This window comes from Heliangelus exortis, chromosome 7 (genome assembly GCF_036169615.1).
Source record: "Heliangelus exortis chromosome 7, bHelExo1.hap1, whole genome shotgun sequence".
In the NCBI taxonomy this organism is placed as follows: Eukaryota; Metazoa; Chordata; class Aves; order Apodiformes; family Trochilidae; genus Heliangelus; species Heliangelus exortis.
This window is the reverse complement of record NC_092428.1, coordinates 282078-295546: the sequence shown is the minus strand read 5'-3', so window position 1 is coordinate 295546 and position 13469 is coordinate 282078. Positions and strand designations below refer to the sequence as shown.

Below are 13469 nucleotides of genomic sequence, written 5' to 3'. Positions count from 1 at the left end.
AAAACCTGGTCATTCTGCTTGTCATCTCCCATGAGAACAGTCAACATGCTCAGATAATGCCCAGAGTGTGGCCTCTGCTCTCCTCTCCAGGTCACACCAGCCACCAACCCCCTGCCCTACTGAAGGCCAAGAAAACATTGCCAAGAGACAGTGGAAGAAAGCTGGGGACAATAATTTGGAAGACAACCTCCACCAGCAGAAACAATCCCTCCCCACAGGTGAATATGCTTTGAGATACACCAGGGCCCAGGGACAGCATGGATGCTGGGAGGGCTTTTTCCCCACCCTGACCACAGTGCCTGGGAGGCTGCTTTCTTGATGGCTCACCAAGAAGGAGAAAGGTGGGGAGCACTCCCTGGGGTATTGCCTTCCCCAGCTGAGTCCTGGGATGGGGAAAATGTTGGTGTAAGAAAAAACCTTCCTCACCTGAAAGGAACTTGGGCAACTATCTGCTTGCCAGCACCACCCCAGACCCCAGGTTTGTGCTGGAGGCCCACAGCTGGGATAGGACCAAGGAAAATCCCCCCCCAGCGGGAGATGCAGGGGCAAGGTGTGTGCACACCCTCCATCTTGGTGCCTCTGTTTAAACACTGGCTTCCCACCACCCCAGGGAGCCAGGGGGAAGCATGTGTCTCTCAGGCACACAGCAGCCCTGACTGGGTAACGGTGCAGAACGTAAAGTGTTGTCTATTAGGTAGGAGACTGGTTAATACAAAGAGTTGTTGGTAATAACAATGTCCTTTCAGCAGTGACAGAGACAAAGTACCTGCATGTGGCGTGTACCACTGCGTGCAGCGAGTGATGGTCGTGGGGAAGCTTTGGAGATCATTTGAATTTCACATCCAGGGAGAGTCGGCCTATCATTAAAAAACCCTAATTTCAGTGTCAGGTGGAGTTCCAGGTAATCGATCATGGTGTCAGCTGGCATAGGCTTTCCCTGCCTCCTTGCTTTGCCTCCAAGTCAGCCTTGGTTTTTTCCAATTAAACTTGTTGCTGGGATCCAGAGGGAAGTGCAGGGGTGCAGGGGAAGGCAGAGCACATGGGCCCCTCCTTACCAGCCAGGGGGGGACAAGGGCTGCTGTGGGATGAGTGTGGCTGAGGGGTAAGGAAAGGGGACACTGAGGAAATGATCTTGGCTGCAGCAAAGGGCAGAAGGGACTTGCTGGGGGAGGGAAATCTCAAATCGTTGCATCTTTGAGAAGGCACTGTACAGGATCCTCAGGACCCTCCATGCATTACTGATGCTTCCAAGCCCCAGAGCTTGGTGCTGCCTCCCACACCCACTCTGCCCCTTACCAGTCCTGTGCTGCTGTGGGTCTCACCCCACACTTGCTGCCCTTGGCCTCTTTCTCTCTTTCTGCTCCCCTGATGCATAAAGGCATCTCCAACAATCCCAGCCTCTCCAGCCCCTGCCGCCAGCTCTCCAGGGTCCATCTCTTGCTCTCCAGAGTCAGATTCCCTTTAATGGGTAGAATAAGGATGCATGCTCCTCGCTACAACCTCAGTTACCAGGGCAACATTTTTGGCAAGAGAATTTTTTGGTTGCAAAACAACCTTCCTCTTTCCCCAAAGGTCAAATCTGCATGAAGAATTGCCATCAATAGAAACATACTCTGTTTTCCATCATATTTCACCACAGTTTTAAAACTCATCAGTAACCAAAGCTGACTGAAAAGGTTTCATACAGAGGGAGAAAAATACTTCCAAAATAATGCCAGCAAAAAAATGCTTTAGAAAACTGAAGGAATCTCTTAGAAAAAGACCTTCTAATTCTCACATATGTTCTGCAGGAAATCCCATTGCAATCTCACCACACAGAAATTATTCTGAAACACTTCTCCAACATTTGCTCAATGCTGTGACTAGTTCTGCTCTCTGATGTGACTAGTTTGTAGCTAAGGTTTAGGAGCAGCAACACGGCTCCCCTTTGCTGCTGTTACCCACAGATCAGAAATAGCAGCCCTAAGCAAGACCAGGAACAGGAAGGTTCAGAAGAAAGGGGTTGCAGTGGGGGTAAAAGATCAGGAACATGAGATCTGGGGGACAGGATGGCCCTGGTGGACTTCCTCTGCTCAGGGTTTTCATGCTCAAGTGGTTTCTAAAAAGCTACAGCAAAGCAGAGGGAGGTGGCTCTGCAGGTCAGTGTGGGGTGAGCCAGGTCTCACACAACCTGAGATCACCACCAGGGTCTGGCTGAGTGGGTCATCCCAGGCTGAGCAGTGGGGTTTGCAGTGTGGAGGGTCAGCAGACACAAGTTGGAGGGAAAACTTAGCACTGACCTTGGCTGTGGGCTGCAGGTGCAGCTGGAGAGCAAACCTTGACTGGCAGTGGGTGGACTGGCTGCTTCTGTGGGGCAAGGAGGCTGCCCCTCTCTGCTGAGCCCCCTTGGGCTTGTCCAGGCATCCACCTGAAAGGGAAAGGTCAAATGGGTCTGACTGCAGCACTGCAGAAACACGATCTGTTTCCCAGAGGGAAGCTGGGCAGCAGGAACGGCATCGCTGTGATGCTGAGCCATAAAGCTGGGCAGGGAGCCCAAATGCAGAAAGTTGAGGTTAGCACCATTCACTCTTGGATCAAAGGTCCTTGTGGCTCGGGAACATCCAGCCAAGACTGGAAATCTCTCATGCGTGGTAAACCAGCCATCTCATCAGTGCTGCAGAGGGACCCAGAGCTGGGGGCATCCTGGAGAGATCCAGAGATGAGTTTGTTAAGCTGCATGCTGCACAAGGACCTGCTGAGGATTTGGGGCCACTCTTCCTTGATCTGGAGGGGTATCAGCTAGGGACAGGTCTCCTGCAGCTGACTGTCTGGCCTAGATGGTGACAGTTGCTGTAGTGATCATGTCAAGACACTTCTCATTTCTCAGCATGGTCAGACAGACACTATTTATGACCTGGCTGACTGCAGGTGATCTTCAGTGCTCACTGCAGTGGGTCCCTCAGAAGTGGCCTGAGCCCATCTGCCACAAAGCTCTGCAAGCACAAAGACCACCATTCATTTCTGCGTGAGTCCAAGACAAAGAAGCATGAGGAGGAGCACGTCTCAGTTCCTGTCTCCAAGGTATATTAGTCACTTCTTGGCACTTCTGAGCTTGCTGATCTGCAGTTGGAGAAGTTAATTTCTCATCTGGCTGTGGGGTAGAGGGAGTCCTGACCTGAACTTGGCCAGGTGGGTGACAGTCCCAGGGCTGCTCCTCTCTGAGATTCCATCCTTGCTGTCTGCTGCGGTTCCGCAGGGGACTGGAGGTACTTGGATCCCTCAGGATGCCCCGAGGAGAGGAGAAACCAATTGCCTTTGCTTCAAGGACACTAAGCAAAGCATAAAGAAGCTATGTGCAAATTGAATGGGAGGCATTAGGATATATCTTTGGACAGAGCACAAGTTTCATCAGCAGTTGTATGGACTAAGATTGATACCTCTGAGCTCTTCTTCCATCCCTCTGGTGGCTCTTCTGGCTGCCAGCTGAAGGTAGGGTACCATCCCTGGACCCCACACCAGTGCATGGACAGCAGAGAACACAAACAGCTGCAAAAAAGGCTCAAGGAATGGGAACTGGAAGGTCTGAGGTCGGTTTGCAGCTCTGACAGTGATTGTCTGCATGGCCAGGGGTAAAGCACCTCATCTCCGGGCTTTGGCTCCCAGCTCAGCCCACTGGCAGTGACAGGAGCTGCTGCAGTGGGGACAGCAATGCTGAAATGTGTGATAATGCATAATGGGAGAAGGTGAGGCTGGAGCTGACAGCCTCACCTCTGAAGATTGCAGTAACAGTGACAAATTTCTCATCGTTTCTTCCTTCCTTGCCTGGCAATTTTTGCTTCTCTTTAAACGGAGTTTATCATGATGCAATGGGCTTTTTTCCAAGTTAATGTCTGTCAGCTCCAATTTGTTCAAACGACCTTCGTAGGCTCAGGGGAATTTTAAAAATAAATAAAGGAAGGCCTGCTGGAGTGCTTGGGGAGGGCCTCACCTGACAGCCAGTGATAGAGACACCTCAGAGCCTGCGAGCATTATGTCCTCCGAGGACCAAGTCAGGGGAAATGGGCTGATTAGGGAAAAGACTCTGGGGCCCCAGGGATGTCCACTTGATGGAAGAGAGGACGGGGCACAGGCACAGGGCTGCTGCTGGCAGGGAAGGGGGGAATGCAGCACTCCATTCCCTAAACCTTCCTCTGGGTCTCATCTGCTGTAGAGGAGCAGGCTGTGGGCTGGAGTGGGGGTCCATACAACATCCCCCAAAGAACCGTGTGGGCCAGATGCTCTTGTCTTCATTCTCTTTGAGCAGATACTTCCTCAATAATCTCTTGAGAGAAGCTTTCTTGCTGTTGACTGGAACCCTTGGCTGGGCTGGTTGGGCTGAGGCTGGTCCTGGGGAATGGCGGACTCATGCTCTGCCTTTGCAGGCAGCTGAGTGCAGTCATAGAATCATAGAATGATTTTGGTAGGATGGGACCTCTAAAGGCATCCAGTCCAACCCCCCTGCAGTAAGCAGGGACATCCCAGTCCTACCTGTCAGCTTTGCCTTCTGGAAAGGCTAAGGCCATTTTGCCAGAACTAACCCCAGCCAGAGCTGGCAAGGAAGGGTGGTTATAGGCATGGACCTGAGTATTCAATAACAGCAAGAAGAGAAAATACTTGTGTAAAAATCAGAGGAAAATTGGGGTGGGAGGCTGGGACTTTAAAAAAAAAAGTTAACATTTTGCTTGAACAAGGTTAAAGGCACACGGGGAAGAGAACAGGGAAGGAAAGAGGAAGTCAGAGAAATACAGTCTAAATCCAACCTCCTGGCTCCAGCTAGCACCCACCAGCAGTCCTTTGCATGCCAAGACTCACTGCCAGCTGCATGGTTTAGTTACGACCCCAAAGTCCTGCCCAAAATACTTGAAGGCACAAAATGGCCACCCCTGGCTTAGCAAGAGGAACTTGGAGGTTTAGTTTCTCTTGCTGGCTCTGACATTGTCAAAGTATGGAAACCCAGACAAGTCAACATACCTTCCGTTTTTTTCTCCCAGTGCATATGTACAATGCTCATCTCAACAGGAGCCTTTGTTCTGAGCTGTTGCCTTCTGCTGGAAGGCAAATGGTGATAGCGATAACAGTGGTGATAATATGAGTTGAGCTGTTAGGGATTCTTCTAAACACTTCTGCACCCAGTGCCTGTAAAGAAAAAGCAAGTGGTCATTCAGAGTATCACAGCAAAAGAACAGGTAGGGTCAACTGAGGTGTAAATGAGTGAGACCTATCTATTGGATTTGGTTCATTATCCTGCACACCTGAGCCCTTTCCCAGCCTGTGCTGGTGGTGCTTACAGAAGCTCTTCCCACCCAGCCTTCATTTGTTTCGGTTTCTGGCCTTCCCCTGTTGCTGTGTGGGCTGCAAAGCCGGCTACAGAAACCACGGGGCCATCAGGAACTATCAACCATCCATCAGCTGACATCTGGGCATGAACAAGGCATACGATGCACAAAGATCCCTTCAGCAGAGTGAACAACACTCCCTGAGGCCAGGGTTCAATGACAATCAAGACTCAGAATTAGCACACTGCTTTGGCCCAGCAGCAAAGACCCCACTCCCTGGGAGCTGCCTCCCACCCAGCCTCCCCTCCAGACCTCTCCCGAGGCAGCAGAGCCTTGCAGGGCCCTAAGGATCTTGGCCAAGAGGATGGAGGATCCAGCCCAGATTTGGACCCCAGGGTTCACAAGGAGTTGGTGATTCTTTTGTTGTAGGTAGGGCCATCAGAACACGAGACATTATTTCCTTCTCGATTCCCCTCCAGGTCGAGCTGGGTGAGGAGCACACAGCGAGGGAAACCTCAGTGCCAGGGGTTGCTCCCTTTGTGCTTGGTGGTAGGGAGCCCATCAGGCAGAGCCAAGTCCTCTGCCCTCCCTCCTGCATTCTCCCTCTGCTCAGCAGCAGCCCCCAGCCCCGTGCAGCCCAGGCTGGATGGAGAGCCTTTCTCTCCAGCGTGCCGCACTATGACAGATGATTGACTCGAAACAATATCTAAGGCGATCAGGATAAAGTACCGACCATTTCAAGGCTCAGCAGAATTCAAATTCTAATTAGACTTCTCACCACATTCCAAATAAAAATTGTTCCCCTGATATCCTTTTTGCCTATCAGGTGTCTCTCCCTGATCGCTGGAACAAAACGCATAAAGAAAGTGATTAAAGCCATAACAAAGGCATAAAATTGAAATTATCGCTGGTATCACATCTGGGAGCAGAGTGTGTCACCACACTGCCCCCTCCCCTCGGAGTGCTCCCTCCCCAAACAGACACACACACATCCCCCCTTAGTCCTCACCTCCAACGTGAGAGATGGGCTGGGGAAGAGGGGGCAGAGGGGATGGGAGAAGGTCTTGTTTCATCTTAGAAGTTATCCATTCCCAGGGCCTGGGGTGGCATCTCAGCACCCAGCCCCAGGCTGGGCTGGAGTTGCAAGGGATAAAAATTGCTGCCTTACATCAGCTGAGAATCTGGCCCGTGGCATCTGCAAATGCAGCACATGCAGATGCCTGAAGCATACACACCCAGGGAGAGGAAAACACATAAGCACAGAGGCCTGCTCGCTGCCAGGAGCTCTCTAATGAGCACACAGACAAACCCTTCTGGGGGGCAGGCACCCCCCTGCACACACACACACACACACAGCTCAGCCTCTGGTACACCACACACCCCACAGCTGATGCCTGTGGTACAGCCAGAGAAAACACCACACACACACGTGCACAGATGCAGACAGAGCCCACACAAAACATGTGTAAGCCTGCTCTCCCTTCACTACACACAGACATGGAGGGGTACAAATCACTGCCCAGCCAAACAGCCCCCACCTGTGTTTCCCCAGACATGTATAAAACACACATACAGACTCCATACCTCAGCACAGCAGTCAGAATATTGCACACCCTAATTCCTGCTCCCTGTGCCCCAATCCATGCACCTGCAGCCCCAGCACACACATGCACAGCAGCTGCATATAATCCTTATACAGATTCTTGCTATTTGTTTTTTTTTTTCCTTTTTTACAATGTCATCCATTTATTACACATCTATATATAAATGTCAATTCACACACAGGTGTGTGTGTGTGTGTACATACATATATATATATATATATATATATCCCTATTTCCCATGGCCCCTGCACTGGTCTACCTGTGAGGGATATGTATGGCTTGCACACACACACCTGCAGGTTGAGGCTTAGTGCTGGGGTCACCCTGTGAGCAGAGCCCCCCATGATCCATGGTTCAGCTGGTTCTGACAGGCTGCAAACACAGGTTGGGCAGGGAGGGGCACAGACTGGTCCCTCTCCCTCCTTCCAACAGCCTCACTCCTGGCTTACACCTGGGTGGGGGAGGCCAGGCTGGCACCCAGGGCTGCTGTGGGGCACTGGTGGCAGTGGGTGCCCATGGCCAGGGCTGCTCTTTTCCCCCCCTGGATCCCTGCCCTGTCTCAGCTCTGCTCAGGATGCCCTCACAAATGGCCCATTTCATTTTTCAGCTGCACGAGGGGCCACCCAGACCAGAGTTAAAAAGAGAGAGAGAGTGAGAGAGAAAAAGAAAGGGACTAAAGCGATATAAAATTAAAAGGTAAAAAGCAGGAACGCAAATGGGAGAGAGCTCTTTCAGCTTTCACATTATTAATGACTCTTCAAAAAATCGGCGAGTTTTCCAATCTTCTCCGAGAAGCGCTTGAAGGAGCTCACAGATGAAACTGACCTTCAAAATGTTCTTTGGTCTTTAGTTAAGAAATTCGCTCGCCATTATGGCATCATTAGGGAAACAAGGATAAAATTACTCCATGGTTAATGACCTATAGTATCTCCCCACCAAAATTTGTTTCAGATCTAATAAAACTGTGCTTAACACACTCGGATGAGTTATGAGGACTGTTCTGCAGGGTATTAAAATGTGGAAAATAGATTTTCCGAAGCTGGGGGGACTGGACTTTTCGAATCAGATAGCAGAATGGAATTTTCTGGGCAATAAATTCTTCCATGTCTCAATTTCATCTCGCTCTCGCTCTCTCTCTCTCTCTCTCTCTCTCTCTCTCACATGCTCTCTCTCTGAAATACTAAAGCAACATGGAAATCTTTAAAGTGCAGAAGCTTATATAAACTTTACCCCCCCCAGCCCCAAAATAGGACCCCCACCCTTTAACGCTTTTTTTTTTTTATTTTTATTTTCCATCTGAGGAGATGGCATAATCCCTCCATCAGGAGAAATTTGGTACCACTCTCAGAGACAGCTCAGCCACCAGGCCTTTTGTGTTGCAGCACCATGGTTCGGGATTTGCAGGAGCCCCATGGGCTTCCAGCATCCCCCCAGGGGGTCGGGGGGCTCCCCACACCTCCCCACACCCCACACCCCAGCCTGAGGCCATGGTGGGAGCTGTCTGGGGACCACTGCTGGCCACTTCCTCCTCTGCTTCCTGTCCTGCTGAGCAGGCTCTCTGTGACACCCGTGGAGCAGCACACACGGGGACACGCTTGCACACGTGTGTTTGCCCCAGGTGACACGCGTGTGCACCCCACGTGGTGGCAGGGAAACACGACTCGTCCTGAGCCCCGTGGCCACCAGAGCCACCGTGGGGCAGCACGGGGCCCTCTCATCTGTCGCTGCCTGGAGCAGGAGCCAGGGACTCCAATGGTGCTTTTAGGTTAGTGAGGGCTAGTTACTGCCGCTGAGAGAGGTGGCTTGCGAGGTAATGGCATTTTGCTCTCTTTAAACTTTAATCTTTCCTATTAATTCCCTGCAACTGGAGAATGTATGAGAGTTAATGTTCCATGAACGTGTTTCTCAGCCGACAGTCTCTTCGAGCTAATTACCTTCAGGTGCTAAATGGAGGGAAATTGCAATCCATTTGGATGTGAAAAAATTTCGCCTTTCCAATCCCCTGTGAAACATTCTTTTTCCTGAGTGTTGCAGAAAGAATGCACTTGGCTTCTTTCTCTCTCTCTTTTTTTTTTTTTTTTTTTTTTTTTTTTTAATGTTTTCCTCCACTCGCCACCCCAACCCTCCTCTTCCCTTCCCCAAGCTCCCCATCCTCACTGGGTACCTGTCTTCCCTGAAGGACTCAGAGTTCACCACAAGACTCAGTGCTTGACTCAGCAGAGGGGAGCATCCTCCTCAGCACAGCCAAATGGGACAGTGTGCCAGCCAGGGAGAAGGGGGGAAAGGACATGAAATCTCCATAAAATCCAAACACGTGGTGAAAACATGGAGGGGAAACAGCGAGGAAGATAGCAAGAGACTTCCTTTGGAGGTCTGAAGTTAAAGTGTATTTACACGCTTAATAACACGCTTATTACAGCCATTTCCCAGTTGTTGAGTTTTGAATACAGAGATAATAGAATTTTACAAGCTACATAAAGCCATTATTCTTTTGGATCCAGGGGTGGGGAGGAAGTTTGGTAGGACCCACTGAGAAAAGAGAGAAGGCAACCAGACCCAAGCAGGGACTCACACCTTCAGTCTGGGCCTGGAAGTCAGTGTGTCTCCACATAGGCTGACAGAGCCAGAAAGAGCCTGGGAACACGGGAAAGAATGTGGGAACAAGGAGTCACTGGAGGCTTTGCATGAATATTCCTCCTGTCTAGAAGTCCCTGTCACTCAAGCCCCATGGGTGACCACCAGACACACTGGACATTTCAAACAGAAATCCTTGGGGATAAAAGTTTCCCCATTCTTGATCTACTTTGGTGTTCATGATAGGGCTGGTAAATGCTTATCTAAAAGGATCTGTGCAACCTTGCCTCAGAATTGACCACAGCAAGTATCAGAAGTCCCTTCCACAATAGTGTAAATATACTCCAACTGGGAGTGGTGTTGCTTGAGAAAATCTCTTGGAGCTTTGCTGAACCAGCAGGATGTTCTTGCAAGATCATTCAAATGCCCCGTTTTTATGGCTCTGCTCATAGTCCAGATGCCACTGAGAGATACCGCTAAACCTGCACTTTGTCAGGAGACTGAAATTGAAAGCATTTATCAATCTCTGCAGACTAAAAGACACGTTGAATTCTCCCAGTGTCATTCCCACCATTAGCGAGTGCAGGTGCAGATGGCTTCCTATCCATCCCAGTGCCTCTCAGCAGAGACATGTTCATCCTGACACAGGTGTGGGGAGCTTGTCTGGAGACTCCATCCACACAAAGCAGTCTTTGGACTCCTCTTGCTCAGCCTGAATCACCAGCATTTCACCAGCTAGCACTGTAAACCAACCTTACTAAAGCAATAAGGTTACCAGCAGGCCCTGAGCTTGCAAAGCACGACAACATTCCAGCAGACTGGGAGAGCTGGATTGAAACTTGGCTCTGTTAAGCAGGATCACCAGGATGAGGTGTGAGGCAGCAGACTAGGAGGGGTACTCATGTTACTGCAATGATTTTCAACAGATTGTCCAGGCCACAGACCACGTCTGTATCCTCTCTGAGCTGCCTCTCTGAGCCTGATTACTGTAGAATATGAGCATCCTCTGGCCTCTGAAGGATTAACTCCCTATGGTTTTCACTGAGACTATCTGCAGTGCATGAAAGAGTGAGTGATGCACCCAGGGCCACCTGTCCTCCTTTGCCTGGTCTCCTCCTCCATTTTCCCTTCTTTCTTTTTGTATTTTTTTTAATCCAGCATAAGAAATATTGAAAGAATAACTATCACCAAAATGGGGCTGATAAGAAGGTAGGAGATGTTAATTTTCCTGACTCGCCCTCAGTAATGACTGTGTTGCAGTAAATGCTGTCTCTTTTCAGTCAGTTGCTTACTTTTCAACTTTTCTTATTTCTTTTAGTTAACGTGCAAATAACCTGAACTTGTGGGAGTTTGAAAAAGCAGAGCAATAGGAACTCTATTTTCCTTACTTCTGTTATTCCTGTACCTCTTTGAAGCTAGGAAATTATAAAATTAGAAGGAAGAAGAAGAAAACTAAACTGCAGGCTGCACACACGTTTTACTTGGTGGTTAAAAGAGAAAAATGGGGAAAGAAAAAGGAAAATCAATATGTTTTGGGTGCAAAAGCTTGTGTGCATCTATGTACATCAGTACAGAAAATGCAAACATGGATAAAAGAAAGACTGCAGCTAGGAATGGATGTACATTACTAGTGATGGTTTAAATACCATCTTTTAACTTCTTTAATCTGCTTAAAAACCCCTGTGGCTAAATCAATATAACCCCCCTCAGACTGTGAGCACAGTTTTCCTGGTGCATGTGTACCTAATACCTGTGTAGCTTAATTTCATGCCTACAAGAGAATAAACAGGTAAAAAGCCTCTTTATATCAGTATAAACGCTGGAGGGAAATGTACTGTGTTTACCCTGCTGCTACAGTTAAAACTCCTTGTATAGATAGAGTCAAAAATGTAATGCTGCTCATCCACCATTTCCCTCCCCTCCACATCCTTTTTGCCCCCTCTGGGTCAGCCTTACCTCCTCTCCAGAAATCCCCATGCTCACACTTGTGGGACGACTTCATCTTGGAGTCCACATCTCTCCCCAAGGGACAATTCCATCTCTCTGCAGACCCCATGGATGAGCCCTGATCCTGACCTCCAGCCCTGCAGTGCCAAACAGGGAAGAGGGGAGAATGGTGCACACATGGAAGCTCCACTTTCCTCCCAGCTCAAAAATTCAGCTTTGCCTGCTTGTTTGCCTGCTTGTAGGGAAAAGTCTGAATTCTATGGGGTAAGAGGAAGAAAAGACATGAAATCTGAGCAAAGAGGAGAATGGCTGTTTGTTAGACATTTACTCCATGAGTAAGAAGAACCAGGAAGGCTGAAACCACATGAAGAGAGAATCCATCCTGGGGAATGTGTAATTCTCCATCTAAAAGCTGGGTCCCTGGCTCATTCCCTTCCCATACTTGTCCCTCCTGGTGAATTAACTTGAAAGCTTTTGGGGGCAGAGTCTACCAGTATTACAGCTCTAACAAAAATCCTGGGAGTTTCTCCCTCCAGGCTTGTGGGCAGCTGTCTAAAACCAGAGTAGGAGCTTTTAGGCCAAATTCATCACTGCAGCAACTCCACTGACCTCAGGGCTGTTACACCACAGAGGGAACCAGCACACTGCTTTTACTTGTAGTCACAAACAACACTGAGCAGAAAATAAGATGTTACCAGCACCATGCACTCCTCTGTGCTGCAGAAAGGACAACCTGCAGGAGCAAGAGCCTCAGCTGGATTATCCCAAGGCAATATTCATATTGTTTAGGGGTCTAAGAATCTGATGTAGCCCAGATGTCCATGTTCTGTTTGCACCAGCAAACAAAGTACTGTGACATCCAGGATCAGTTCAGCATCAGGTGATTAGATCATTAATCTCATCTATAAATCATGTTCCTGCTTTCAAACTGGATGGTAAAAACTATGAAAGACACACAAACACATATGGTGAGGGAAAATATTTGCAAAGACAATGTTCTAAGTATGAAATGAACTATATAGAGGGCACGTAAGACTATCCTAGGGAAAGTCACCAAGGAGTTATCATCAAGACAGCCATGGAAACTTCATGAGTTCAGAGACCCTAGTAGAGGTTGGCAAAATGCAGAAAAAGACCACCTGAATCATCACCAAACAAGTCACTCCTGGAGACAAATTAACTTACTTACTAGTGGTGCTCAGCAGCTGAAGTTCCTCTTTATGTCCACAGCATTTAAACATGTGCTGAACATACTTAGGTGAATGCTTTAACTCTGCTCTGTTCAGGAATGGCTGAGTCCATAACTGAAGAAACAACGAGAAGATAATTTATAAAATTGCAGTCCTTATTGGAATGAAATATACAGCCCTCCTACTAGAGTTTTAAAATATTTTAAAATAAATAAATAAATAATAGAAGAAGAAACTAAACATTTAACGGTGATGACATTTTAACTGTTATAAGAATCAGTATATCAGTTCCCTCCATGTTAAGATTTGCAAAAGCTTTATAGGTGTGAAAAACAGAGCTGAACCTTACAAATAAAATAACAAAATCCTTATTATAATTTACAGGAACAGACACACATAAACATGTGTCTATCTGTATATCTGTAATACACAGTGCCTAGTATATAAAATTTTTATTACCAAATTGAATACCAAATAATAAGTTAACCTGACAGAAACATAAAGATCAGCGTTAGATGGCACCCAAAGGAAGGCAGAATTTCCAGCAGGGCCCTTGCTCACCACCTCACCGTGTTTTGAAGAGAATTTGTGGAATATATGGAAATTGCTGAGATGTTGTAAAAATATGGCTATGTATGTCCCAAGGGGATCTGGGTCCTGAGGAGGGATGTGGCCTTTTTATTCCCAAGGCATACACCTGAGCTGAAGTCAGTTGTGAGTGCTGAGCCCTTGGACAATTATTTAGCTTTCCAAGAATTCAGCAGAGGAGAAAATGGGTTTCTGGGTGGTTTGAGGAAAGCAGGAGAGAAAAGAGAGGCCCAGAGGCTGCTCTAGGTGCTGTGCTGTGGTGCTGTGTTGTA

The 13469-nt window shown here is 48.3% G+C and overlaps 1 long non-coding RNA gene across 2 annotated transcripts; it reads right to left on the bottom strand.

Annotated features, from left to right (window-relative positions):
* Window positions 1-476: 476 nt before the first annotated feature.
* On the bottom strand, window positions 477-12819 carry LOC139798026 (uncharacterized). 2 transcript variants are annotated; one of them, XR_011726665.1, is made up of 4 exons: window positions 12121-12819; window positions 11429-11676; window positions 2280-5154; window positions 477-857 (listed from the first exon to the last, which is right to left on the bottom strand). It is a non-coding gene; the product is annotated as an uncharacterized lncRNA (long non-coding RNA). The 2 variants fall into 2 exon arrangements; XR_011726664.1 differs by having other exon boundaries at window positions 11429-12819.
* Window positions 12820-13469: the final 650 nt, after the last annotated feature.